The sequence below is a fragment of the Rhinoderma darwinii genome, chromosome 5 (assembly GCF_050947455.1).
Source record: "Rhinoderma darwinii isolate aRhiDar2 chromosome 5, aRhiDar2.hap1, whole genome shotgun sequence".
In the NCBI taxonomy this organism is placed as follows: Eukaryota; Metazoa; Chordata; class Amphibia; order Anura; family Rhinodermatidae; genus Rhinoderma; species Rhinoderma darwinii.
Window position 1 is genome coordinate 191,076,328 of NC_134691.1, and position 26,106 is coordinate 191,102,433.

The following is a 26,106-nucleotide window of genomic DNA, read 5'->3' on the forward strand; positions in this document are numbered from 1 at the left end:
ATAAAATTGTTGTAGCTTCAATATTCCTGATAACAATGTTTACTTTCATATTATGTCCCCATTATTGTTTAAATATTACATGCAACCAAACCAATCACGGAATAGAAGACTGGATTTTCCAAGATCAAATGTAAAAGATGATCATTATCCCTTCATTACATTACATTTTTTAATTTTCATTATTCTTGATAATAATGTTCACTTATACATCATGTGTACACATACATCTATTTTGCACCCTTGTTTTGCCATCACTATTTTAAAAAGTATTATTCGGGGCATTGCAGACATATTACTACTTTCTCTATTAATAAATCCACCCATTTAATTGTTTTTAAATTTTAACCCCTTAATGACCAGCCTATTTTAAACCTTAATGACCAAGGTATTTTTCACGTTTTTCCATCGTCGCATTCCAAGAGCTATAACTTTTTTATTTTTGCCTTGACATAGCTGTATAAGGTCTTGTTTTTGTGGGACAAGTTGTATTTTTTAATAGCACCATTTTGAGGTACATATTATTTATTGATTAACTTTTATTACCTTTTTTTTGGAGGGGAATAGAAAAAAAACAGAAATTTTGCCACTCTTTTTCGCATCCTAAATCTAAGCCGTTTACCGTGTGGTATAAATAACACAATAACTTTATACAGCTGGTTGTTATGATTGCAACAATACCAAATTTGTATAGTTTTTGTATGTTTTACTACTTTTACACAGTAAAAACGCTTTTTTTAATATATTTGAAGAGCCATTACTTTTTTATTGTTCCGCCAATGCAGTTGTATGAGGGCTTTTTTTTTTGCGGGAAAACTTGTAGTTTTTATTGGTACCATTTTGGAGTAGATGTGACTTTTTGATCACTTTTTATCACATTTTTCAGTAAACCGCAATTTTTCCATAGTTTTTTATTTAATTATTTACGGAGTTCACCGTGCGGGTTAAATAATGTAATAGCTTTATAGTCGGGGTCGTTACGGACGCGGCGATACCAAATATGCGTAACTTTTTTACTTTATTTTGGTTTTTTAATAGTAAAGCACTTTGTAAGGGGAAAAGGTGGGTTTTAAATTTTTTTTTTAAATTAACTTTATTCAACTTTTTTTAAACTTTTTTACTAGTCCCACTAGGGGACTTTAATATGCGATCATCCGATCGCTATTATAATACACTGCAATACTTTTGTATTGCAGTGTATTACTGCCTGTCCGTTTAAAACGGACAAGCATCTGCTAGGACATGCCTCCTGCATGATCTAGCAGGCATTCGCTACAGGCAGACCTGGGGGCATTTATTAGGCCCCCGGCTGCCATCGGAGACACAGACACTCGGCGATCTTATCGCCGTGTGTCGGTGAAAGAGGGAGCTCCCTCCCTCTCTCTAAAACCACTCAGATGCGGCGCACGCTATTGAGCGCCGCATCTGAGGGGTTAAACGGGTGAGATCGATACTTATATCAATCTCATACGTTCGAGCAGGGACGCCCCCAGCTCTCAGCTACATCTGGCAGCTGAGAGCAGGGAGATTTGACACCTCCCTGCTCTGTTTATTTATTCTGATGCAGCGCCGTAAAAAGGCTTATGCATCAGAATAAAGCCCATTAGTGGCCACCGTGAAAAGGCGTATTGGCGGTCACTAACGGGTTAAACTTTATATTTTGTTGTAATCCAGAAAATTTACATTGCACAGCTTCATGTTTGTTTATATTACCAACATATGAGTATGTATCCATTACGATGCTTGTATCCGATCATCCAGCAACAAAACATATTTCCACTTATTTTCATCGCTACCGTATATAGCATAGCTTATCAATTATTATGCTTTAATGTTAAAGAAATTTACTTACCTTGCATCTGCAGTATTTATCTTCACAGTTTCAGTGAAGGCCTGTTATTCATTGCATTTACTTTTTGCGTTCCGGCAGGATTCTGCTGGACCGCAATCCACTTCACCTGTGATCACTGGATATAAGCCTCTGGATAACACTATTCCTCTACTACCTAGCCATGAGGAAGGACGTGTTATACGTCTGAAACGCGTAGGCAACATTCAGAGTCTACATCCTTGTATCTGGAAGCTACATATATATTTTTTAAAGATTTCTGAATAAAATTGAAACTTCGTTTTCATTTCAACTTCACTGCGCTGGATCACTGGTTTTCTCCCTTTTTTTCCTTCTTCATTTCCATGTACCGTCGCGGCGATGCTGACGCAGCCCGTGGCTGAAATCTGCTAATGGTGAGCTGGAGGATTCCTCCCAATATTTCTTATGGTTAAAGTCCCTCAGATCTGCAAGCTTTTATAAGTTGACTTGCTGGCGCATTATTGGCTGATTAGATTTGTAAGTGTACAGGTGTTCACAATACAGTGGTGACTGAGCGAACAAATCATGTTAACAGCATTTCCTACTTGATATTGTATAATCGTAAATAAAAAAAATTCTTCTTTAACTACATCTGCTAAAAGCTTAAATTATTACAAAACTGAATCTACAAAAAGCTCCAATTACTACTGTTCAAAAAATTTATTTTAAGGTTTGGGATTATACAACATCCCTGTGTTCTCTAATTAAAACTAAGAAAAAACTGAAACAGCAACACTAGCGCAGGTGGAATTTAATAAGAATCACTTGACTACAATTATTTTGGTTAAGCCAAGTTTCTAATTAAAGAAGTTATGTCTGAAACAGTGTTAGATTTGACCATTTTTGACCTATGAAACACGTCTTCTCAATTTTGTATGAACATACAATAATCTACAATTTACGAAAATTAATACGATTAGGTTTATAACTCGGGTAAAATAAGAGATTAAGAATTTAGCTAATCTCATTTCCCTGGATTGCTAGGTTAAATGTAATAAAAATGTATATACTCCCTGTTATTCTTTATGTTTTCAGATGTGTCCCGCTGCAGTTTCCAAGACCGGCTCTGAATAAGTTACAGAAATTAGTTTTACATTTCATATGGGCTAAGAAATGAGCAAGGATAAATAAGAACATTTTATTTACACCTCCACGACTGGGGGGTATGCTGGTTCCAGACCTAAGACGATATTATTGGGCAACATTAGTCGAGCCGATAAAGGTATTCTGGGATTATTGTTTTCAAAACAAATGGGTCAGATTGGAAATGGAAACTGCACTTTGTGGTATGAAATCATAAAATGGACTACTTATGTGTCATTTACTAAAATTAACTAAAATAAAATCCTTATTGGACATCACTAGGGCTACATTATCTGCTTGGAATAAGTATGTATGTATATATGAACAATGGTATTATAATGGGCCTAGCGGACTGCCACTCAGACTACTGTACTACTTTAATCCCAGACTAGGACATTGCGACACGAGTATTTGGCGATAGGACAGAGGGTAGTATACTTCTCTGCCCTATCTTCAAAGTATAATCTCACCAATAAAAGCTTTTTCACTTGTATCCGATTGAGAAAATATTTCAGGACGCACAATCTGATCTCACAGATTTGGAATTTATCAACTAGGTGCAAGACACTTTTGCAGATACTTACAAGCCAAAACAAAGATAAATGGTGTTCTAGCAATACTCAAACCAACCAACAAAGTTGGGGTTCATAACAGCTTGGAAAAGAGATGTCAATATATATTTTCCCCCTTTAGGCCTGGTATCAAGCAATATGCTGGTCGGCTAGCAATACATATTGTATAAATCAGGGGTCTCAAACTTGGCCGGTTAAATGGGCTGCACATAGAAAAAAATGTGAAGTTGACGGGCCGCATTACTTTCAAATTTGATACACTATAAAATTATTGTTAATCAATTAGTTATTTGAACTACTATAACACTATATTACTAGAATAATAATACTACATTACTATAATACTACATTACTATAACAATACTACATTACTATAACAATACTACATTACTATAATAACACTACATTACTATAACAATACTACATTACTATAATAACACTACATTACTATAACACCACTACATTACTATAACAATACTACATTACTATAACAATACTACATTACTATAATAATAATAATACATTACTATAATAATAATCATAATAATACTACTACATTACTACAATACTACATTACTATAATAATAATAATAATAATAATAATAATAATAATAATAATACATTACTATAATAATACTACTATAATAACAATACTACATTTTATAATACTACATTACTATAACAATACTACATTACTATAATACTACATTACTATAACAATACTACATTACTATAATACTACATTACTATAATAATACTACATTACTATAATATTAACAATACTACATTACTATAACAATACTACATTATTATAATAATACTACATTACTGTAACAATACTACATTACTATAATAATACTACTATAATAACAATACTACATTACTATAATACTACCTTACTATAACAATACTACATTACTATAATACTACATTACTATAATAATACTACATTACTATAACAATACTACATTACTGTAAAAATACTACATTACTATAATGATAATAGTAGTAATAATAATAATACTACATTACTATAACAATACTACATTACTACAACAATACTACATTACTATAACAATACTTCATTACTATAATACTACATTACTATAATAATACTACATTACTATAATAATACTACATTACTATAATACTACATTACTAATACTACATTACTATAACAATACTACATTACTACAACAATACTACATTACTATAACAATACTACATTACTATAATACTACATTACTAATACTACATTACTATAACAATACTACATTACTATAATAATAGCGCTAGGTTTACACTTACAGGAAATTTGCGAGTTTACTCCTCGTGCTTATTTTAACCCCTTAACGACATGTCACGTACTGGTACGCGGTAGCCGTTAAGGGAAAGTATGTAGCGGGCTCACTGGCTGAGCTCTCTCTATATTCAGGGTGTGACGGCTGTGTTATACAGCCGACACCTCACTGCAATGGGTGGAATCAAAGATCACTTTGATCCCGCCAATTTAACACCTTAAATGCCGCGGTCAATCGCGCCCGCGGCATTTAAATTGTTCGAATCAGGGAGGCACCCCCTCGAACACGGCATCTTGCCCCCCACGATGGGATCAGCCGGTGATGACGGTTGTTATGGCAGCCTGAGGGCCTAATGAAGGCCCCCAGGTCTGCCATCTTTGTACTCATTTGAAGCCCTGCATCTGGCAGAATCACGATATACTAGTCCATCTCAATGAATAAGAATATCATCAAAAAGTTAATTTATTTCAGTAATTCAATTCAAAAAGTGGATGTATAGATGTATATAGATGTATTACACACAGAGTGATCTATTTCCAGCATTTTTGTTATTTTAATGTTAATGATTATGGCTAACAATTAATGAAAACCCAAAATTTAGTGTCTCAGAAAATTTGAATATTACATAAGCCCAATTTCAAAAATTATTTTTTCTACCGAAATGTTGGACTACTGAAAAGTATGTACAGTATATGCACTTAATACTTGGTCAGGGCTCCTTTTGCATGAAGTACTGCATCAATGCGGCGTGGCCTGGAGGCGATCAGCCTGTGGCACTGCTGAGGTGTTATGGAAGACCAGGTTGCTTTGATAGCAGCCTTCAGCTCGTCTGCATTGTTGGGTCTGGGGTCTCTCATCTTCCTCTTGACAATACCCCATAGATTCTCTCTGTGGTTTACGTCAGGCGAGTTTGCTGGCCAATCAAGCACAGTGATACTGTGGTTATTAAACCAGGTATTGGTACTTTTGGTGTGGGCAGGTGCCAAGTCCTGCTGGAAAATGAAATCCTAATTCTCTGAGACACAAAATTTTGGGTTTTCATTAACTGTTAGCCATAATCATCAACATTAAAAGGAAAAATTGCTGGAAATAGATCACTCTGTGTGTAATGAATCTATATATTATATGAGTTTCACTTTTTGAATTGAATTACTGAAATAAATTAACATTTTTATGATATTCTAATTCATTGAGATGGAGTAGTACTGCAATACGTTAGTACTGCAGTACATCATGCAAGTGATCCAACGATCACTACTTCAAGTCCCGTAGGGGGACTAATAAAAAAAAGTAAAAAATACAGTTAAATAAAGAGTTTTATAATGTTACATTTAAATATTAAAAGTTAAAAAAAATAATATTTTCCCATTTTTTCCCTACAGCAATGTTAAAAAATACAAAAGTTAACATAACTGGTGTCTCCACATCCATAAAAGTCCGAACTATCACAATATAGTGTTGTTTAACCTGCTCGGTAAACGATGTAAAAAAAATATGTGTAAAACATGCAAATTGCTGTTTTTTGGTCACCTTAGCTCTCCAAAAAAAAGGAATAAAAAGTGATCAAAAAGTTGCATGTACCCCAATGGTATCAGTGAAAACTACAGCTCGCCCCGCAAAATTTAAGTCCTGACATCTCTAAATTTATGGGAAAATAAAAAGTTATGGCTCTCAATATGGCAAAAAATCAATTTATTTTTTTTAGCAAATGGTTTTAGTTTTTTAAAAGGGGTAAAACATAAAACAAAACATATAAATTTGGTATCGCCGTAATCATATCAACCTGTAGAATAAGGTGAATATGTAATTTTTACTGCCTGATGGACGCTGTAAAAACAAAACCCCCAAAAAATGGTGTAATCGCTGTTTTTTGCCCATTTCACCCCACATATTTTTTTCAGATTCCCAGTACATTAGGAAGTACAATAAATGATGCCATGAAAGACTACCACTTGTCCCACAAAAAATAAGCCCTCATGTGGCTATGTTGACGAAGAAATAAAAAAGTTATGGCTTTTGGAAGGCAGAGAGAAAAAAACGAATATGAAAAAACGAAAATTGGCCTGGTCTTTAAGGGGTTAACAATTCAGTTTTCAAGTTTAGGTGTCGTTAAATGCAATCTGGCTGCTCAGTTGGCAGCGTTTGGCAGACATAAGAATGTCAAGATTGGGCAGCTTGTTTTTAGCCACAGTGCCCTCTGTAGATAGTGCCACACTCCCCCATAGATAATACCACAGTGCTCTTTGTAGATGCCACAGTGCCCTCTGTAGATGGTGCCACAGTGCTCTCTGTAGATGGTGCCACAGTGCCCTCTGTAGATAATGCTACAATGCCCTCTGTAGATAATGCCACAGTGCCCTCTGTAGATAATGCCACAGTGCCCACTGTAGATTGTGCTACAGTGCCCTCTGTAGATAATGCGACAGTGCCCTCTGCAAATAATACCACAGTGCCCCTTGTAGATAGTGCCACAGTGACCTCTATAGATAGTGTCACAGTGCCCTCTGTAGATAGTGCCACCCCCTAGATAATGCCACAGTGACCTCTGTAGATAATGCCACAGTGCCCTCTGTAGATATTGCCACAATACCCTCTGTAGATAATGCCACAAACACACCCATTTGTAGATAGACCCCTTTGTAGATAGTGCCACATACACACACACACACACACACACACACACAAACAAACACACACATACTATAAATAGTGCCATACACACACCCCTATAGATATGCCCCACACACACCCCCTATAGTGCCACACACACCTCATAAAGATAGTGCTACACCTCCCCTATAGATAGCTCCATTGGGGCTCCCTCTAGGAGTGGAATCCCCAGCCAGAGCATTGCCGAAGCTCTGGCCGGGGATTCCTCTGCTGGAGGAGCCCCTGAAGTTACTTCCCATATACGGACAGTGGCGTCAGGGGATCCTCCTGCACCGGATTCCCTATATGAACCGTGACTTTAGGGGCTCCTCCAGCAGAGGAATCCCCGAACTAAGCGTCGGCAACACTCTAGCTGGGGATTCCACTCCTAGAGGGAGCCCAAAATGGAGCCATGTACAGGGAGGGTGGGTGTAGCACTGTCAACAGGGTTTGGTGTCTGGGGTGGTATCTACAGGGGTGGGTTGCACTATCTACAGGGGGCTGTGTGGCCATTGCTCACCTACCACCAATGATCCAGGAGCCTGGTAAAGGGACTGCGCTCCTTCATGTTGTTATAAAGGAGTGCCGGCACGCTCATCTTTCGGCCTGCTGTCTCCTCTACCGAGGGAACTTCAGTGCGTCGCGGGCCGCAGATGACAGCTTCAGTGCCCGTGGCCTGCTTGTTTGAGACCCCTGGTATAAATCATCCCGAGGCGCTGTGCAACCTCCAGATGAGGTGGTGTTTGATTACCTCTAGGATAGCTAAGGCTATCATAAATTATTCAACGCTATGCTGGAGAAACTGTAAAGGACGGGGTAGCCTACTTCATATATGATGGCAGATTTCTACGATTTTAAAATATTGACGAGAGCTTTTTGAACTAATTTCAAGGATTTGTAAGATACATATTAAACCAACTCTTGAACTGGCACTGCTCCTCCATTCCTTTGGAGCAGTTCCGGTCAGGTGCAGATGGCTACTCAGTTAGATCTGCACGATGGAAAGTGCTGATGTAATGACAGGGATAGGGAAACAGACAAGTGAGCCCTAATCTACCCGGCACTCAGTCCCTGCCTACTTGCAACGACCCGCCCTAGGCGACGGGGTACAACTGGGCGACGGTCCCTACACTCAGTAAGTGCACGACAGACAACCAGACAAGGAAACACAGAACAAAGGGAAACGGGGCAGTTGCCCACGGCAACACCTTGAGCAACAAAAGTAGTAAACGAGCCGAGTCAAACCAGGAAAGTACGAGGTACCAAACGCAGAGCAGAAGAGTAGTCAGTAAGCCAGGGTCAATACGAAGCAGGGACAAGTAGTTCAAGAAGCTGCAGCAGGGCCAGGAAACCAACAGAGAAGAATCACAAGCAAGGAGGAACAGGAAAGGCAGGTATAAATAGACAGAGGGCGGGAGCTAGCTCCGTCTGGCCAGGCTGTGATAGGCTCTCCCACTCCTAAGCCTGCCATCCTGAGTGGTGGAAGATGGAGTCAGTCTCACAGACATAGAAGCAGGTGCAGACTGATTACCTATGGGCGTGGATACAGAAGCTGTGCCTGGCAGATCCTTAACAGCTGAGTTGGTTTCTAAGTGGAAAAGTAATGGACCTCCACAAAGTAAGGAAGTGCAAAGGAGGATAAATCAATATTACTTGTACGAGAATTGTATGCAGAAAAATGGGGTCATACAAGTCAACTTTTTGGTAGAGAGATGGGCTTGTTGGATAAATGATCCAACCCCAAGTCAAGTTGACATCTGAAAAATCTCTCCTGCTGAAACATAAGCTTTTGAGGCACCAAAACTCCCTTTTGTTCGTTTTTTTGTTTTGTTTTTTCGTTTTTCTCTATCTGTATAGAAGGTAGGGGGTGGGGAAGGGAGAGGACATCTTTATGTCAACAGAACAGACAACCAGAATCTACCAATGCTATGCACATTTTCCCATTTCCACCAGTCCACCACTGCCCAACAATGTTGTATCCCTATTGCAAACAGGAATAGCAAACACTTAAGCATGCTTGCTGTCGAAAATGTCATACCATACGTTGTGACAACACATTATCCTTCAAGGCACTAGCTGTGTAAACAAGACAACCTTAAGGTTTGCGAAATCTCATGCAGCAAAGACCGTACTCCTTGAAGGTGTTAAGTGTGATGACCAAAGTTTACTTACTCTCTGTTTCCCACAGTTGCAAGTGCAAACCACAGGTTATGTAGACAACGTTCTTAACCTGTGGTATGTGTACCTAGAGTAGTACATGTCATGCCCCTAGGGGGTATACACACTGTCCTCATGGTGTGCTTCTAAAAGGGACATGAGCAAAGCCTTGAGGGTACATTGGTGTAATTAAGTAGGGGGTACTTGGCTTAGAAACAGTGAAGTGGAGGATCTACTCTGCCAGTACACATTGATGACGCTGTGATATACTCATGCAGAGTTGCGTAAAATTGGTTATAGCCGATTGTCTTTATATCACTGAAAATGTTAAGGAAATAATACAGGTATGAGAAATGTAACTATATGAAAGAGTCTGGAACATAATCAATCTGTACTTATTGTAAACGGATTTTAAAAATGAAAAGAAATCTAAAGGAAACCCCATAAAATTATTGTGCAATATAATGCCTTTGTGACTAGTACAACTTAAGTCAACCATTAGAAATAAAACAAAGACTTTTTTTTCTAATGAAAACTTTGTCTAATGAAAGCTGTTGATTGCATTAGAAGAATACAATTCATTTATTTATTTATTTTTATATGTGGCACTTTGCCTGGAAAATGACAGTAAATCTTGATATGCCCATTTCTAACAAAGATGCTTTATGATCTAACTTTTGTCTTAAGTTTTTGTAATAACTTGGTAATGGATAAAACATTTCCTCTGCCAGTGATAAATCTCCAAATGGCAAATAAGATAGACATTGTTATAGTACTGCTGTCATTATTTCAGAAATATAATTGAGCCTTTGTTCATGTAAGGAGTGGTGTAAAATAGGGTAAAATAGTTGTCTGGTTTAGAGAACTACCTTGTAAAATGGTCTATTATAACATTTTGAGATAATGGAGGGGGTCCCCTGATATATTATAAAGATCCTGCATCGTCTCTCACATATACATATACAAAGACAGAGGATAGATCATATACGTCACTACCACTTTTGGTCCAAAATACCAGGTAGCAGTAGATGAAAGCCAGTACCTAGTAGACAAGGGGTAGTCAAGAAAGATAGTAGCTGTCACTGTTCTAGTTGTCTGGGTATTCCCACAGTCCTAATCATGGCTCATTGTCCCCATTGCTAAAATAAAAAAGGTTGTCAAAGACAAGTCATTTTCAAAAATGAACGCTGCTCAAGTTTTCGACCCCCAAAACTTCCCATTAAAGTAGTTTGTTTATACCTAGTTGCTCAAGGATATGTCCTCCAGAAGTCCTTTTGGTTGAATATGAGCAAATGCGGTTTACATCGCTATTTATCTTTACCAGGTATCCTTCTAGTTTTTTATCAGCGAGACAGCACATGCGCCGTTGCGGCATTCTCAAAGAACTCAGTGAGCATGCGCACAGAGCACCAGCTGATTTTAATGTACAAGCAACTTCTCCGTCTGTGAGACAGCCATAGCCAAGTAAGCAGGGGCGTAGCTAAAGGCTTATGGGCCCCGATGCAAAAGTTCTTATTGGGCACCACCCCACGCAAAATTCTCATGGCCGACGATCCGCAGCTTTCAGCTGCATCGCTGGGTCTCCTAAGTGACCCAACGATACAGCACTAGCAGCCAGGAGTGTCACTAAAGACTTAAAATGTCAGGGGAAATAGCCCCAATACATATGTGTCTGCCCAAAAAAAATGTGTGTGTGTGTGTATAGGAGACAGCATAGCATATCTATAGCACTATGACCCTATAAACTATGAATAGGATTAGATACATTGGCTCAGCAGACAGTATCATACATGATAGGATTAGATACAGTGGCTCAGCAGACAGTATCACACATGATAGGATTAGATACACTGGCTCAGCACACAGTATCACACATTATAGGATTAGATATAAGGCCCAGCAGACAGTATCACACATTATAGGATTAGATACAGTGGCTCAGCATGACAGTATCACACATGATAGGATTAGATACAGGGCCCAGATTGCTGACATTGCGTCTCCAGCGCTGGACCCAGGAAAGGTAAGAATAATAATTGTTTTGCTGCTTTATTTGTTACTAATTATTTTTGTGTGTTTGTGTTTTTTTACAGGTTCGGTTGTTGGACTACTTCGGATTCGAGGACGACATCAATGACAGCGTTTTTTTATTCTCAATAAAATGGTTAATGGGGGTTGTGTTTTTTTATTTCAATAAAATATTTTTTCTATGTGAATGTAATGTCTTTTTTTTAAACTTTATTATTACCGCCCTAGTAATGGCCGCTGGCTGATTGACAACCTCCATTACTAAGGCGGGGCTTAATGTTAGCAGGTGCAGAGGCTAACACTAACCCCTATTATTACCCCGGTACCTACCGCCACCAGGGGTACTGGGAAGAGCCGGGTACGAACCAGTACCCGACCATCTGTAGTGATGGTTTGGCACCGGGGCGGCCACAGGCTGGTATCATCAAAAACAGAGGCCCTTCCCACCCTGGTAATGCTGCCTGCTGCTGCTGTGTTGTATCTGGCTGGCTACTTTTTATTTTTATTTTTTTAAATGACGTGGGGTCCCCCCGATTTTTCATAACCAGCCAGATACAATAAAGCAGCGGCAGGCAGCATTACCAGGATGAGAAGGGCCACTGTTTCTGGCCTTTCCCATTCTGATAATACCAGCCTGCGGCCGCGCCATTGCCAGACCATCACTACGGATGGTCAAGTACTGGATCGTACCCGGCTTTTCCCAGCACCCCTGGTGGCGGTGGGTACCGGGGTAATAAAGGGGGTTAGTGTTAGCCTCTGCAAAGGCTAACATTATGCCCCGCCTTAGCAATGGACGCTGTCAATCAGCCGGCGGCCATTACTAAGGCGGAAGTAATATAGTTTAAAAAAAACACAAAGACATAGAAAAAATATTTTATTGAAATAAAAAAAAAAAAACACACAACCCTCATTAACCATTTTATTGATAATAAAAAAAGCAGTCATCGAAGTAGTCCTGGAATCCAACGTAGACCTACGACCGAACCTGTAAGAAAACACACACAAAAACGATTAGTAACACATGTGTTAGGCTTAGATACAGGCAGGGCCGCCATCAGGGGGGTATTAGGGGTACTCCTGTAGGGGGCCCAGCCAAACTTAATTGAAAGGGGGGCCCGGCAACTGCCGCGACTTGCCTTTGGTAGAAAAAAACAGGCCCCTGCAATGGGGCCTGTTTTTTTCACCAAAACAATGTCGTGAGCTGCGGGCCCCCCTCTCGTGAAACACCGCCGTGAGCTGCGGGACCCCCTCTCATCACCGCCGCGAAACACTGCCCGCTTGCGCGCGTACGAGCGAGCGCGCGCGAACGACCGCAAGCGCGCGCGCCCACGCGCGAACGACCAGGCGCGCCGCCGAGAGGGAGGCGGTGCGCCCGCAACACAAGATCTAGGGGGAAGGACAGCCACACTGGACAGCGGCGCAGTCTACTTACCTGCTGGCCCGCCTCCGACTCGTCCGACTCCGCCTCCTCGTCCGACTCCTCCTCCTTCTTCAGAGCGTGGCTGCGTAAGGAGAGGGGGAGGAGTCTAGTTGTTGCGCGGCGGCAGTTCTACGATCCCCGCCATTTTCTGGAGCCTGGAGGTGAAGGACGACATCTGGACCGAAGACATCGCCTGACGAGGACTGGAGTGGGAGCAGCTCTTCTGACACGGTGAGTAAAGTGTCTCAAAGTGCTGTTTATGTATGGCCCTGTTCACACAGAGTATTTTGCAGGCCGAAAAAAATCAGATTTTGACCTGCCCACATTATCTTGCCGCGTTTTTTGCTGCGTTTTTTGCCCGCAAAAAACGCAGGGAAAAATGCATTTTCTGCCTCCCATTGATTTCGATGGGAGGTCAGAGGCAGAACCGCGGCAAGAAAGGACGTGCTACTTTTTCTTTTTTCTGCAACTGGCTCCCATTGATTTCAGATTAAATCAATGGGAGGCGGTTTTGGAAGTTGTTTGGTGCTGATTCTGACGCAGTGTCCGAGTCAATATCAAGGCCCAAAAACTCTGTGAACTGGGCCTTATTGCTAGGGCTTATTCAGACGAACGTGTAATACGTCCGTGCAACGTGCGTAATTTTCAGGCGCCTCGCACGGACCTATGTTACTCTATGGGGCCGTGCAGACTGTCAGTGATTTTCACACGCCTCGCACGGACCTATGTTACTCTATGGGGCCGTGCGGACTGTCAGTGATTTTCACGCAGCGTGTGTCCGCTGCGTAAAACTCACGACATGTCCGATATTTGTGCATTGTTCGCGCATCACGCACCCATTGAAGTCAATGGGTGCGTGAAAATCACGCCCAGCGCTTCCGCAGCCGTATAAACTATGAATGAAAACAGAAATGCACCACGTGCTACAGACATACAAACAGAGTGGTATAATGATGGCGGCTGCGTGAAAATCACGCAGCCGCGCATCATACGCTGCTGTCACACGGAGCTGTTATGGACATTTTGCATGCGCAAAACGCCACGTTTTTGCGCACGCAAAAAGCACACGCTCGTGTAAATCCGGCCTTAGGGTAGGAACACTGCGGATTTTATGCAACAAATTTTATTGTGGAAAATCCGCAGCGTATTACAGTCGCAGCAGAGTGGATGAGGTTTGAACAAATCTCATCCACACGCTGCAAAAAAAATGGACCTGCAGTGTGGCTTTTTAAGCCGCAGCACGTCAATTTATTCTGTGGGATCGCTGCTCCTTTGTTGCGGAAATGCTGCGGTTCTACCGCAAAAATCACAAATGAGAAAAAAAAATAGGTACTTTTTTACATTTATAAAAAAGTTTAGACTTGCCCCGGCCGTAGTCCTGGTGACGCGATCCTCTATTCTTAGCGCAGCCCGGCCTCCTGTCATGATGTTTCATACCATGTGACTGCTGCAGCGGTCACATGGTCTACAGCGTCATCCCAGGAGGCGGATCTACGTTCAGAAGAGAGAGATGCGTCACCAGGACTATGGCCGGGGCAAGTCTAAACTTTTTTTTCCCTGCAGGATTCCCGCAGCGGACACGCCTCACGAAACCTGCGCCACTATTTGGTGCGGTTTTGCTGTCGGAATTCCCTGCGGCTACCGGGGCAGATAAGCTGTGTAGTTTTACTCAGCATATCCGCCTAGTGTGTTCCTTATGATGTCGCTCCTGGAGCTGCTGCCGGTCTCTAAATAGGCAGTTGGTCCAGTAGAATTTGGAATTATTTTTTTTTGTGAACCAGCTTAAAAAAATACAAAACTTTTGTGTTAGGGCCTGTTCACATCACCGTTCGCTTCCGTTCCGGGGTTCCGTCTGAGGTTTCCGTCGGGTGAACCCCGCAACGGAAAGTGAAAGTGACAGCACAGCTTCCGTTTCAGTCACCATTGATCTCAATGGTGACGGAAACATCGCTAATGGTTTCGGTTCGTCACCATTCCGGTTGGTTTTCGGACGGAATCAATAGCGTAGTCGACTGCGCTAATGGTGACACACTAGGCGGATATGCTGAGTAAAACTCCACAGCTTATCCGCCCCGGTAGCCGCAGGGAATACCGACAGTAAAACCGCACCAAATAGTGGCGCAGGTTTGGTGAGGCGTGTCCGCTGCGGGAATCCTGCAGGGAAAAAAAAGTTTAGACTTGCCCCGGCCGTAGTCCTGGTGACGCATCTCTCTCTTCTGAACATAGCCCCGCCTCCTGGGATGACGCTGTAGACCATGTGACTGCTGCAGCAGTCACATGGGATGAAACGTCATGACATGAGGCGGGGCTGCGCTAAGAATAGAGGATCGCGTCACCAGGACTACGGCCGGGGCAAGTCTAAACTTTTTTATAAATTTAAAAAAGTGCCTTTTTTTTTTTCTCATTTGTGATTTTTGCGGCAGAACCGCAGCATTTCCGCAACAAAAGAGCAGCGATTCTGCAGAATACATTGACATGATGCGGCTTAAAAAGCCACACTGCAGGTCCATTTTTTTTGCAGCGTGTGGATGAGATTTGTTTAAACCTCATCCACTCTGCTGTGACTGTAATACGCTGCGGATTTTCCACAATAAAATGTGTTGCATAAAATCCGCAGTGTTCATGCCTAGTGTGTTCCTACCCTAAGGCCGGATTTACACGAGCGTGTGCTTTTTTGCGTGCGCAAAAACGTGGCGTTTTGCGCATGCAAAAGGTCCATAACAGCTCCGTGTGGCAGCAGCGTATGATGCGCGGCTGCGTGATTTTCGCGCAGCCGCCATCATTATGACACTCTGTTTGTATGTTTGTAGCACGTGGTGCTTTTCTGTTTTCATTCATAGTTTATACTGCTGCGGAAGTGCTGGGCGTGATTTTCACGCACCCATTGACTTCAATGGGTGCGTGATGCGAGAACAATGCACAAATATCGGACATGTCGTGAGTTTTACGCAGCGGACTCACGCTGCGTGAAAATCACTGACAGTCCGCACGGCCCCATAGAGTAACATAGGTCCGTGCGAGGCGCGTGAAAATCACGGGCGTTGCACGGATGTATTACACGTTCGTCTGTATAAGCCCTAACAATAAGATAAGGCCCAGTTCACAGAGTTTTTGATATTGACTCGGACACTGCGTCAGAATCAGCACCAAACAACTTCCAAAACCGCCTCCCATTGATTTAATCTGAAATCAATGGGAGCCAGTCGCGGAAAAAAGAAAAAGCAGCACGTCCTTTCTTGCCGCGGTTCTGCCTCTGACCTCCCATCTAAATCAATGGGAGGCAGAAAATGCATTTTTCCCTGCGTTTTTTGTCTGCTGTCATCAATCGCCGCGGGCAAAAAACGCGGCAAGATAGTGTGGGCAGGTCAAAATCTGCCTCAAAATTCGGTGCGCGGTTCCAGGCAGTCGCCGGTGCGCATGCGCGGGAGTTTGCGGGTGGGCGCGATCGGTCGCACGGGCGGCGGTGTTTGACGGCCCCCATGACGACCCCCATGCTACCCAGGGCCGCCATCAGGGGGGTATTAGGGGTACTGATGTGAGAGGCCCGGCCAAACCTAATTGAAAGGGGGGCCCGGCAAACTGCCGCGACTTGCCTTTGGTAGAAAAAAAACAGGCCCCTGCAATGGTGCCCGTTTTTTTCACAAAAAGAATGTCATGAGCTGCGGGCCCCCCTTTCAATTAGGTTTGGCCGGGCCTCTCACATCAGTACCCCTAATACCCCCCCTGATGGTGGCCCTGGGTACCATGATATAGTGCTGGACGGAGTACCGTTAACAGGCGGTGCCACGGTAGGGGGGCCCAGAAAATTTAGCTGTAGGGGGCCCTGAAATTCCTGATGGCGGCCCTGGATACAGGGCCCATGTGTGATACTGTCTGTGGGACCCTGTATCTAAGCCTACCACAAGGTAGGCTTAGATACAGGGTCCAGCAGACAGTAATCTTATACAGTATAAGATTATTGTGTGCTGGGGCCCTGTATCTAAACCTACCGTGTGGAAGGCTTACATACAGAGCCCATCAGACAGGATCACACATGGGCCATGTATCTAAGCCTACCATGTGATTGGCTTAGATACAGTGCCCAGCAGACAGCATCACACAATCTGTGATCCTGTTTCATGGGCCCTCTAAGCCTGCTACATCGTAGGCTTAAAGGGGCTGTCCAGTCCCTAAACATTGATGGCCTATCCTCAGGATAGGCCATCAATAGCTGATGGGTCGGGGTCCGTCTCCCGGGAGCCGGCCAATCAGCTGTTTTGAAGGGGCCACAGCACTCGTATGAGAGCTGCTTCCCCTTCATTTCCCTTACTCGCTCACACTGTGAATTACCAACACGGATTCACAGTGTGAGCAAGTGACCGGAATGAAGTGACCGGAATGAAGGGGAAGCAGCTCTCGTACGAGTGCTGCGGCCCCTTCAAAACAGCTGATTGGCCGGCTCTTGGGAGTCGGACCCCGCCAATCAGCTTCAGCAGACAGGGATATTAATCTTACCATCCTCTTCAGCCGCGGCGGAAGTTCTGTCCTGACTCTATCCAGGATCAGGATGTTGTGCGCGGCGCATAGCGTTTTGACGTCATGCGCTGCGCACAGCGCTGTGACGTCAGGAAGGTAAGTACCGTCAGTTACTATAATAACAGGGGCCCACGGCCCGAGTTACTATAGTAACTTTTTATTGATGTAGTGCCGCAGGCCCCCTGGCTTCGGGCCCGGTCGCAATTGCGACTGCTGCGACCCCTATAGCTACGCCACTACAAGTATGTACAGAATCGCTCTGGATTACCATTGGCAGTGTACAGGGAACCTGTAAGAAGAAGCAAGGCACTTGTGGGACTTGTAGTTTTCCACAAGCAAAAATAGGTCATGCGGGCAGTGCTGAAGGACCACCTACTTTACACAGAGAGAGAAAGAGACACAGAGGAAACAGGGGTAGAAAGAGTAACAGGAAATTAGTTAGTAAGTATCTGACGGCATATTTGGGTTAGCTTACATATGTTGTTAGGGTACATGGCTTATAGAAAAATACTTAGATTCTGGGAGAACCCTTTTAACAGTATGGCGACTTGTATGGCATGTTTGACTTGGGCTTCAAAAGACCTTCCCTCACCCCTGAGATAAAGATCCCTAAAAACGGTTCTTGTGCAAATTTTGCTTCCATGGGCAGTTTGGAACTCAGCAGTGTAGCTAGTAATTTTTGTGCACTATGCACTTCAGAACTTGGCGGTCTCTATTTGTGAGCTTGCGTGGCCTTCTTATTGTGACTGAACTGTGGTAATTCCTAGAGGTTTTCACTTCATAATGACAGCAACAGACTGTATCAGCTCTATCTGGGAAAACATTTGATAATGTGACTTATAAAGTTGGCACCCAATGAAAGTCCCACAGTAAGAGTCACTGTGCTCTTCAGTACTGCTTTTGTCTTTTGTATTTAGACTACACACTTGATTTTATGTACCTGTTAAACGGGCTGTCTCACCACAGACAACCCCTCTAATCTGAGAGCTGCCCTGGCAATAAGATGATTTCTACGGGCCTACTGTCACTCCTGAAAGCCCTGGATAACAGTTGATTTTGCAGTGGTCCCCCCTCTATGATGTCCATATGTCATGATAGTGCATATCAATAGAGGTCTAGTTAATAGATGGGGGTGTCGATATCTGCAGCTTAATTTATTAGCTAGACCGAAGAGCGACCACAAAGAGCATCTCTAATTCTGGAGGACCTGCCATGTCTGTTCATTACACACTCAGCCCATTAGATTCAATGGTAACTGTGTAATGCTACTGCCACTACTGAAGTGGCACTGCAGGGAAATTTAATTTTTGCTGCCTGGTTTCCCCAGTTTGGTTACATGAATAAGTCAATTTATTGGGAAATGGCCACAGTTTACCACTGTTTTTCAAAAAATTGGTATATATTTACATATTTTATGTAGCTTTTGTATCAATAATTGGACATGAAATCATAATGAGAGATTTAATAACTCTTTACTACTACTATTACAACTACTACTAATAGAACATTTTTCAAAACTACATGGCAGGTACAGTACTCTATACATGAACATACCTTGGCAGACAGACAGCAGAACACAACATTAAAAGTTCACTGTGAATACCATTGAATGCACAATATGCACACAATAGAAATGCAGTGTTATTTTATTAGCTGTGGGAGCCAGATGAATACTCTGTGTTTAGGCGCCAATATAGGTGTTTATCCAAATAGCTCTGTACATCAATCCAATAGGGGTAAAGATGTTATTTGAGGATAATTAACAGACAATTCACTACATGTCATGTGTACTTAATAAGGAGTAATGACATCAAGTTTCAAAGTAACTCTTGGATTTGGTTCAAATTTTCCCTTATAACACTTATTTCACTGTCTAGAACTAAAATAACAACCCAAAACAGGAAATGAATAGTTAAATTACTTCTAAAGCCCACATACTCTCAAATTAAAATATATTTGCCAACAAGTGAACAGAGATGTTAAATTCCTCAGCAGGTAGCTGCGCAATAACTTCAACAGCTGTGTTTTTGTTTTTTTTACATGATACACTAAAAACCTTAGAATATGTCATATAGAAGAAAACTGAGTTCTGTCATAAGGGTGTAACAAAGGAGGGATAATACTCTGTATATTGCATCATGCCCCAGCAATGCAAAGTGGTATTCTACATACCAGCACTAATATCTGCTCCGAACTAGAAATATATTATATTACAGTACAGGGCTGTGACTGATGCATATAATTAGTTACCATTTAAAAAATATTGGTGTATAGAATTACTAATCTAATCTAACCCCTTTTAGGATGCAGCCTAGTTTGGGTCTTAAGGACGTAGCTATTTTTTTATTTTTTTTTATCTCCACATTCCGAAAGCCATGACTTGTTTGCCAACAGAGTCTGTATGAGCCCTTGGTTTTTGAGAAATCTGTTGTATTTTTCAATTGCATTATTTTTGGTTTCATATAATGTATTGATTAACTTTTATAAAACAAAATTGGGATGTGGTGGGGTTAGCAACGCCGCCATTGCTTTTTACACTTTTGTTTTGACAATGTTCACTATAAAAATAACATGAAAACATTATTCTCTGCATCTATATAATTATAGCAATACCAAATATTAATAGGTTTTTTTACACATTCTAGTTTACAAGTCGACAGTAAGAGACTTTTTTTTAAATAATTTAAGTTGTGTTTAAATAAAAAACTCTAAAACACCTAAATTTAAGTAACCTCAGATAGATTTGTTGTAGACAAAGTTTGCTGATCAAAAATACACGTGGGGTGGCCACTTACAATACTGGACACTAGTGAAAATGTTCATGGTAAAGATTTAAGGGGATTAGATGTCTATAGATGTCTATATGTCTGAAGGCAATATGTGTGTGGTCCTTTAGATTAAAGTGCAATTGCCATTTTATTTTATTTCTTTTACTTTTTAACTGTAGACAAAACCATGTAATGCCAGCAGTGTTCACATTTCATTTGATTCATTAAAGTCATTTAATTCTTTTAAAAATAGAATAGATGTGCTATTTTGAAGACAATATTTTCCAGTTCATGAATAATAATTGTGCTAACAATACCACAGCTCTGAAATTCAACCATTGGTTAACTACTTTAGACACTCTTTGAAGTTAATATGGCTAGTATAATGCGGTTCACTTATTAAGGTCATAACATAATTATCTTCAGAATGTTAACTAAGAATGTTCATCCACTTAAGTGGTTCGAGGTCAGGTTTGAAACCCTTTGTAGAAAATGTAATTTGGGTATATATTTTTGGAAGTTTTTGTTAATGACTTGCCAGGCTATTGGCAGAATAGTATAAACTGGTTCTTTTTTTAATATACTGCAATGCAGATAAGTTATCTGGCAAGAAAAGGCCATTATGTATGTATTTTGATAAGATATAACACTGCCTTGGTCAGCACAATGTGATATGAAGTTCTGATTCCTGAACACAACTACACGGCAGAATAAAATGCTCATTGTTCATTCATGTGCTGCCTACAAGAATTTCAAAAAGACCAGCGATTAAAAGAGATCAATGCAGAAAAGAAGTGTATAATTGAAGAAGCACATTCCATCTTATAGTTCCAGCCTATACAATTTATTTCAGTACAGTATAGTGAAACAATGGCTATTTATTGTGTAAAAATCAGTCATTTGGACTTTAAATATCGTTGAAAGATATAATAACGTATATTAGCCCGGCGGATGCTAAAAGGACACCCTTTTGTCATCTATCAGATAAATGCCGTCCTATGGATACGTTGGCCGTTTATTCGGGAACTTTCCTGGTGCATACGCCGACCACGGGGCTCAGACGCAGTGGGAACAGACACTATTTGGTAAAGGTAAAAAATTCACAATCAACCGACCCTCAAAGACAGAAACAAAGGCAACCAGAGCAGAATTCCAGTGCAAGGACAAACAGCAGCACAGTCCTCAACTTTCAGGTCCATGCGAATTTGACTTTGGGAGGTTCGTGGAAGATAGGGATTAACTGTACTCAGCATTGAAATTTCCGGTTTTGAGTAGAATTAGGTTTTACATTTGAGCGCGTACCCTTTTATAGAGTATACATAATAGGCTGGAAGAAAAATTAACAATAGGTCAATCTGGCCAAAAACTAATGCCGCTATACAAGCCCCCAATTTTTCTTTTGCCTGAATGCTGCCACTACAGAGAGTCTCTGCTGTCGCCTTCTAGGCTGTAGATGAAACCTGTGCAAGCCATAGCAATAGAGCAGTGCTGTTCTGAGTTACTTGGGAGTCAGTATAGGAAATATACTATAACTGCATCAGATAATGTTACAACGATGATTACCACCCCGCAGGATATTAATAGGATACCAGTGTCCTTTACAATAATTGCCAATTGTACAAATAATTAAAGGCACAAATATATGTATGTTTATGCTTGTGCTTATGGTCGTGTCAAAAAGTTCTCAGGAATGCCTCTAGGATAAATGACAAGCATTAGGCAATTCAGCATCTAAATTGACATCCTTTTTTTTTGTAAGTAATCTTGTTTCCTATTAACCCAAAATCACTTTGACCAGAAAAGATGCCTATGATCACCAAAAAGTTATGCCCAGTGCTCCAAATAACAACAATATTGCCAAGTCTACATACTACCTCTAACAACTATATCCACACGCGCTGACTACTACCAACCCTAGAACCAAAGTAATCAAACGGGTATTTATTAGACAAAGCGTTAATACGAAGACATCATCTGATCCTTCGTTAAAAGGGATATTGGACAACTTCCAAGATTAATCCCCTTCTCAAAGAAACAACATCAGAACATTTGAGTTATTAGTGGTTTCATTGTTGGAAAAGTAAATAGATTTGAAGAGATTTTCTTTGACAACTTCACAGGAATTGCCTATAGTGTCCCCATGGAAATGGAATTGTTAGGGACACTGTTTATATAGTGAGAACACACTAGAAAAAGTTTTATGGACAGAACTTAGCAAATATATAGCAAACGATCAAAACTGTACGCCAAAACGAACACCATTTACAAAAACAGTGCTGTACAATATCCTAGGTTATACAAGATTTTAGTTTGCTAGATAATTGTGACTGTACTAAATAGCAATACTTGGAGGAATTTTGCCTCATTCTTCTTTGCAGAATTGCTTTAATTTGGCTACATTAGATGGTTTTTGAGCATGAACTGCCCGTTTAAGGTCTTGCCACAGCATCTCAATGTGATTCAAGTCGGGTCTCAACTCCAGGAACCTTAACTTTGTTTCTTTTGTGCTGACAGGCAAATATTCTCCTTCCGGATTTTCTGATAGAAAATGGTTCCATCAATTATAACAAGTTGTCCAGGTCCTGCAGGAGCAAAGCAGTCCCAGACCATGTGGGTGGTCGATGTGTTTTTGGTGAAATTTTTGTAGGCCGGCCAACCCTGGGAAGGTTCACCAATGTTTCAAGTTTTCTCTGATTTTGGAAAAGGGCTCTCACTGTGGTTCACTGCGTTTCCAGAGCCTCAAGGTCCTATTATGTGGGCCAATGATCAGGCAAACGAGTATTCATATGAATGCTCATTCTCAATCATCGGCTGATCTGCTCTTTTATGCAGAATTAAAAATCATTGTTGTCGGCAGCACATCTCCCTGTGTTATCAGGTAAACATCCAATAATAAGCAGCACTCCAATGTCAAGGTGAAAAAAAGGTAGCTTTAATAGCCCTCGTGCCTGTGTTTTCAGGGAGATGCACTGCTGACATGATGAAAATATATAGGGACGAGCAATCGGAGTAACGAGCACTTGTCCCTACACATATTCAATTATTGCTCCACGTGAAAAAAGCAAACGTGTGTCAATCAATGAGTTGTTTTGTTGATCGGCACTCATTTACATGGCCCACGTCGGGCCGTATAATAGTACCCTTAGTAATGACTTTGTAACCCTTTCCAAATTTCAATGACTTTGTTTCGCATCTGTATTTGAATCTCTTTAGAACATTTATCATGTGCTGCTTTTTGAACCTTCTAGCCTACTTGACATTGCCAGACAGGTTCTGATTAAGTGATGTTTAGATTTAACAGGTCTGGCAGTAATCTGGTTGTGGCTAGCAAAATTGATTCCTATTGTCAATTAAATTTGGTTAACTGGTTGATTTAGTAGCTAAGGGGGTAATTACTTTTTCACATAAGGCCAGGTAGGTTTGAACAGCATTTTTCCTTCAATAATTAAAATTATCGCATGAAAACAGCATTTTGTATTTACTTGGGTTATTTTTGTCTTATATTAAAGGCTATGTAAACCCTTGAAAGGCAATTTTTTTTAATAAAAAGGTCAGTCAGTGTGATTAGTGCAACTTTTTTTTACTTTTTGAGATACAGCTGCTCTGTATTCTCTGTATAGAGCAGCTGTATCATTCGCTATGACCTGAATCCGTCTGTCCCGCGGACCTGATGGGTTCAGTGTCATCGGGTTATGAACTTAGATGTGATAGATTACAGGTGTATCCTGCGTGTGAGAGACACGCAGGAGCCTCTGACACGGAGCCTATCAGTCCCTGTGAAACCGACGGGAGCAGGATTTAGCAAAAGTTACAGCTGCTGTCTATATAGAATCAGCTGCGTCTTAAAAAGTAATTCAAATTTTTAGAAAAACTATTTAGAAAGGTGCTCTAATCACACTGACTGAGCTTTTTATTTCAAATAAAAACAAAAATTTGCCTTTCAAAGGTTACATAGCCTTTAAAGTCGTTATTCAAGTGTGACAAATATACAAAAATAGAAGAAATTAGAAAGGGACAAATACTTTTTCACAGCACTGTATAAGCAATGGCTGATTTAAAATGTTTGACTGGCGTGTCCCTTTAATGGAGGAATTACTGGATTTATGTAAGGGATTCATAAACCTGTTGCTGAAGTGAGCTAGAATATAAAGTATATTCATATATTAACGGCCTAGATGAGGCATTGCCCATTAATGTAACTGCCTATAACCCAGAATAGAGTGGCTGTCAGAATCCAAGAACTCATTATAGTCTTCAGAAAAGGAACAGCAGTCAGTGAACAGCCGCTCCTTCTCACAAAAAAACAATATGTTTACCTTATGACAGCTGTTCCAGCCTTTTCTTACCTTCCCCAATAATGTAAATCTTCCTTTTGACTGACAGTGGAACAAAACAGGACAGGAACATGCTGGCAGGCAAGTGACCACAGGATACCAGAGACTTGGGCAATAAACCACCAAAAATCTTTACTGAAACACTAATCACTGCCCTCTGAGCCACTAAACTAATTGTCACACACACCAGGGAAAATGCTACACACAGGGAACAAGATTTGCCTTGAGAGCCATGTGCTTGACACATTCCAGATGACTAAATTAAGGACTAATCTTCATCATGGTTATGAACCCTGAAAAAAATTGTATTCAATATTATTAATATTATTTTAGATATATTATAGCATTTATTAATATAAGTATAGATATGGTTAAAAGGTTGTTTGTATGTTATGTACATACAACTTGTGATCCATTCATAGAGATCCTAATGACCTCAATACATGTGGAAACTAGTTAAAATTTGCATCCTTTCTCTCCATTGATGAATTTGATGACATAACTATGAGTTTCTGTTATGTTCCATTTAATCTTCCTGACTGTTAATGCATGAAAAGCATGGGCCAATTTAGTTAGCCTTTATGTGAACTGTATATGCATCACTTATACTTGTTGTTTTTTTAAATATGTTAACTATATGTTTTTTTTTTTTTTTAATGCTAACTGTATATATATCACTTATACTTGTTTTAAGATATGTATTAGATAAAACATAGGGGGGGTTATTTAGGATGTTCACAGCAACATATTTTACTTTACATAGGCATTCTTATGACCCCATCTTATTCACTTAAGAGTGAAAACGTAGTTCTATCTTTGTAGAGTCTACCAAAGGACAATACAGTATCTTTTTACCAGTTTTGAATGGTTCAAACGAAGAAATGTCCATTAGGTAGGTCCTTTGAAATATGTGAGTAGAATGAAACACAGAAAGGAATTCCCAGAGCCTGACTTTCACTGAAAACTTAAAGGGTAAATGAAATGTCCTCTTACACGGCCCGTCATGGGCCATGTAAAGGAGCGCTGGTCAATGAGACAGCTCGTTGATCTGCGCTCGTTTGCCCCTTTCACAAGGAGCTTGTATGGGGCGAGTGCTTGTTATTCTGATCGCTCATCCCCATATATTATTATCATGTTGGCAGCGTGTCTCCATTTGCTGCCAACAATGATAATACTTTACTTTTTTTAAACTATACGATCAGCAGATGATCAAGCGTTTGCTCGTTCATCTGCTGATTGCTGCCATGTTTATACAGGGCAATTAACGGCAACGAGCATTCTATGAACGATCACTTTCCCTATAATTTGCCCGTGTAAAAGGGCCTTAACAATCATAGAGACATGCCAGACGTTTTGATTGGTGTGGATCTAGGAGATGAGACTTTTTTAAATTTTTATTGTGTACTGTAATT

At 40.8% G+C, this 26,106-nt stretch overlaps 1 protein-coding gene across 1 annotated transcript in view; it reads right to left on the minus strand.

The window, feature by feature from the left end:
* ADAMTS16 (ADAM metallopeptidase with thrombospondin type 1 motif 16) overlaps nucleotides 1–26,106 on the minus strand; it is a 220,483-nt gene that overhangs the window by 163,382 nt on the left and 30,995 nt on the right. The gene's annotated exons all lie outside the window — the stretch shown is intronic.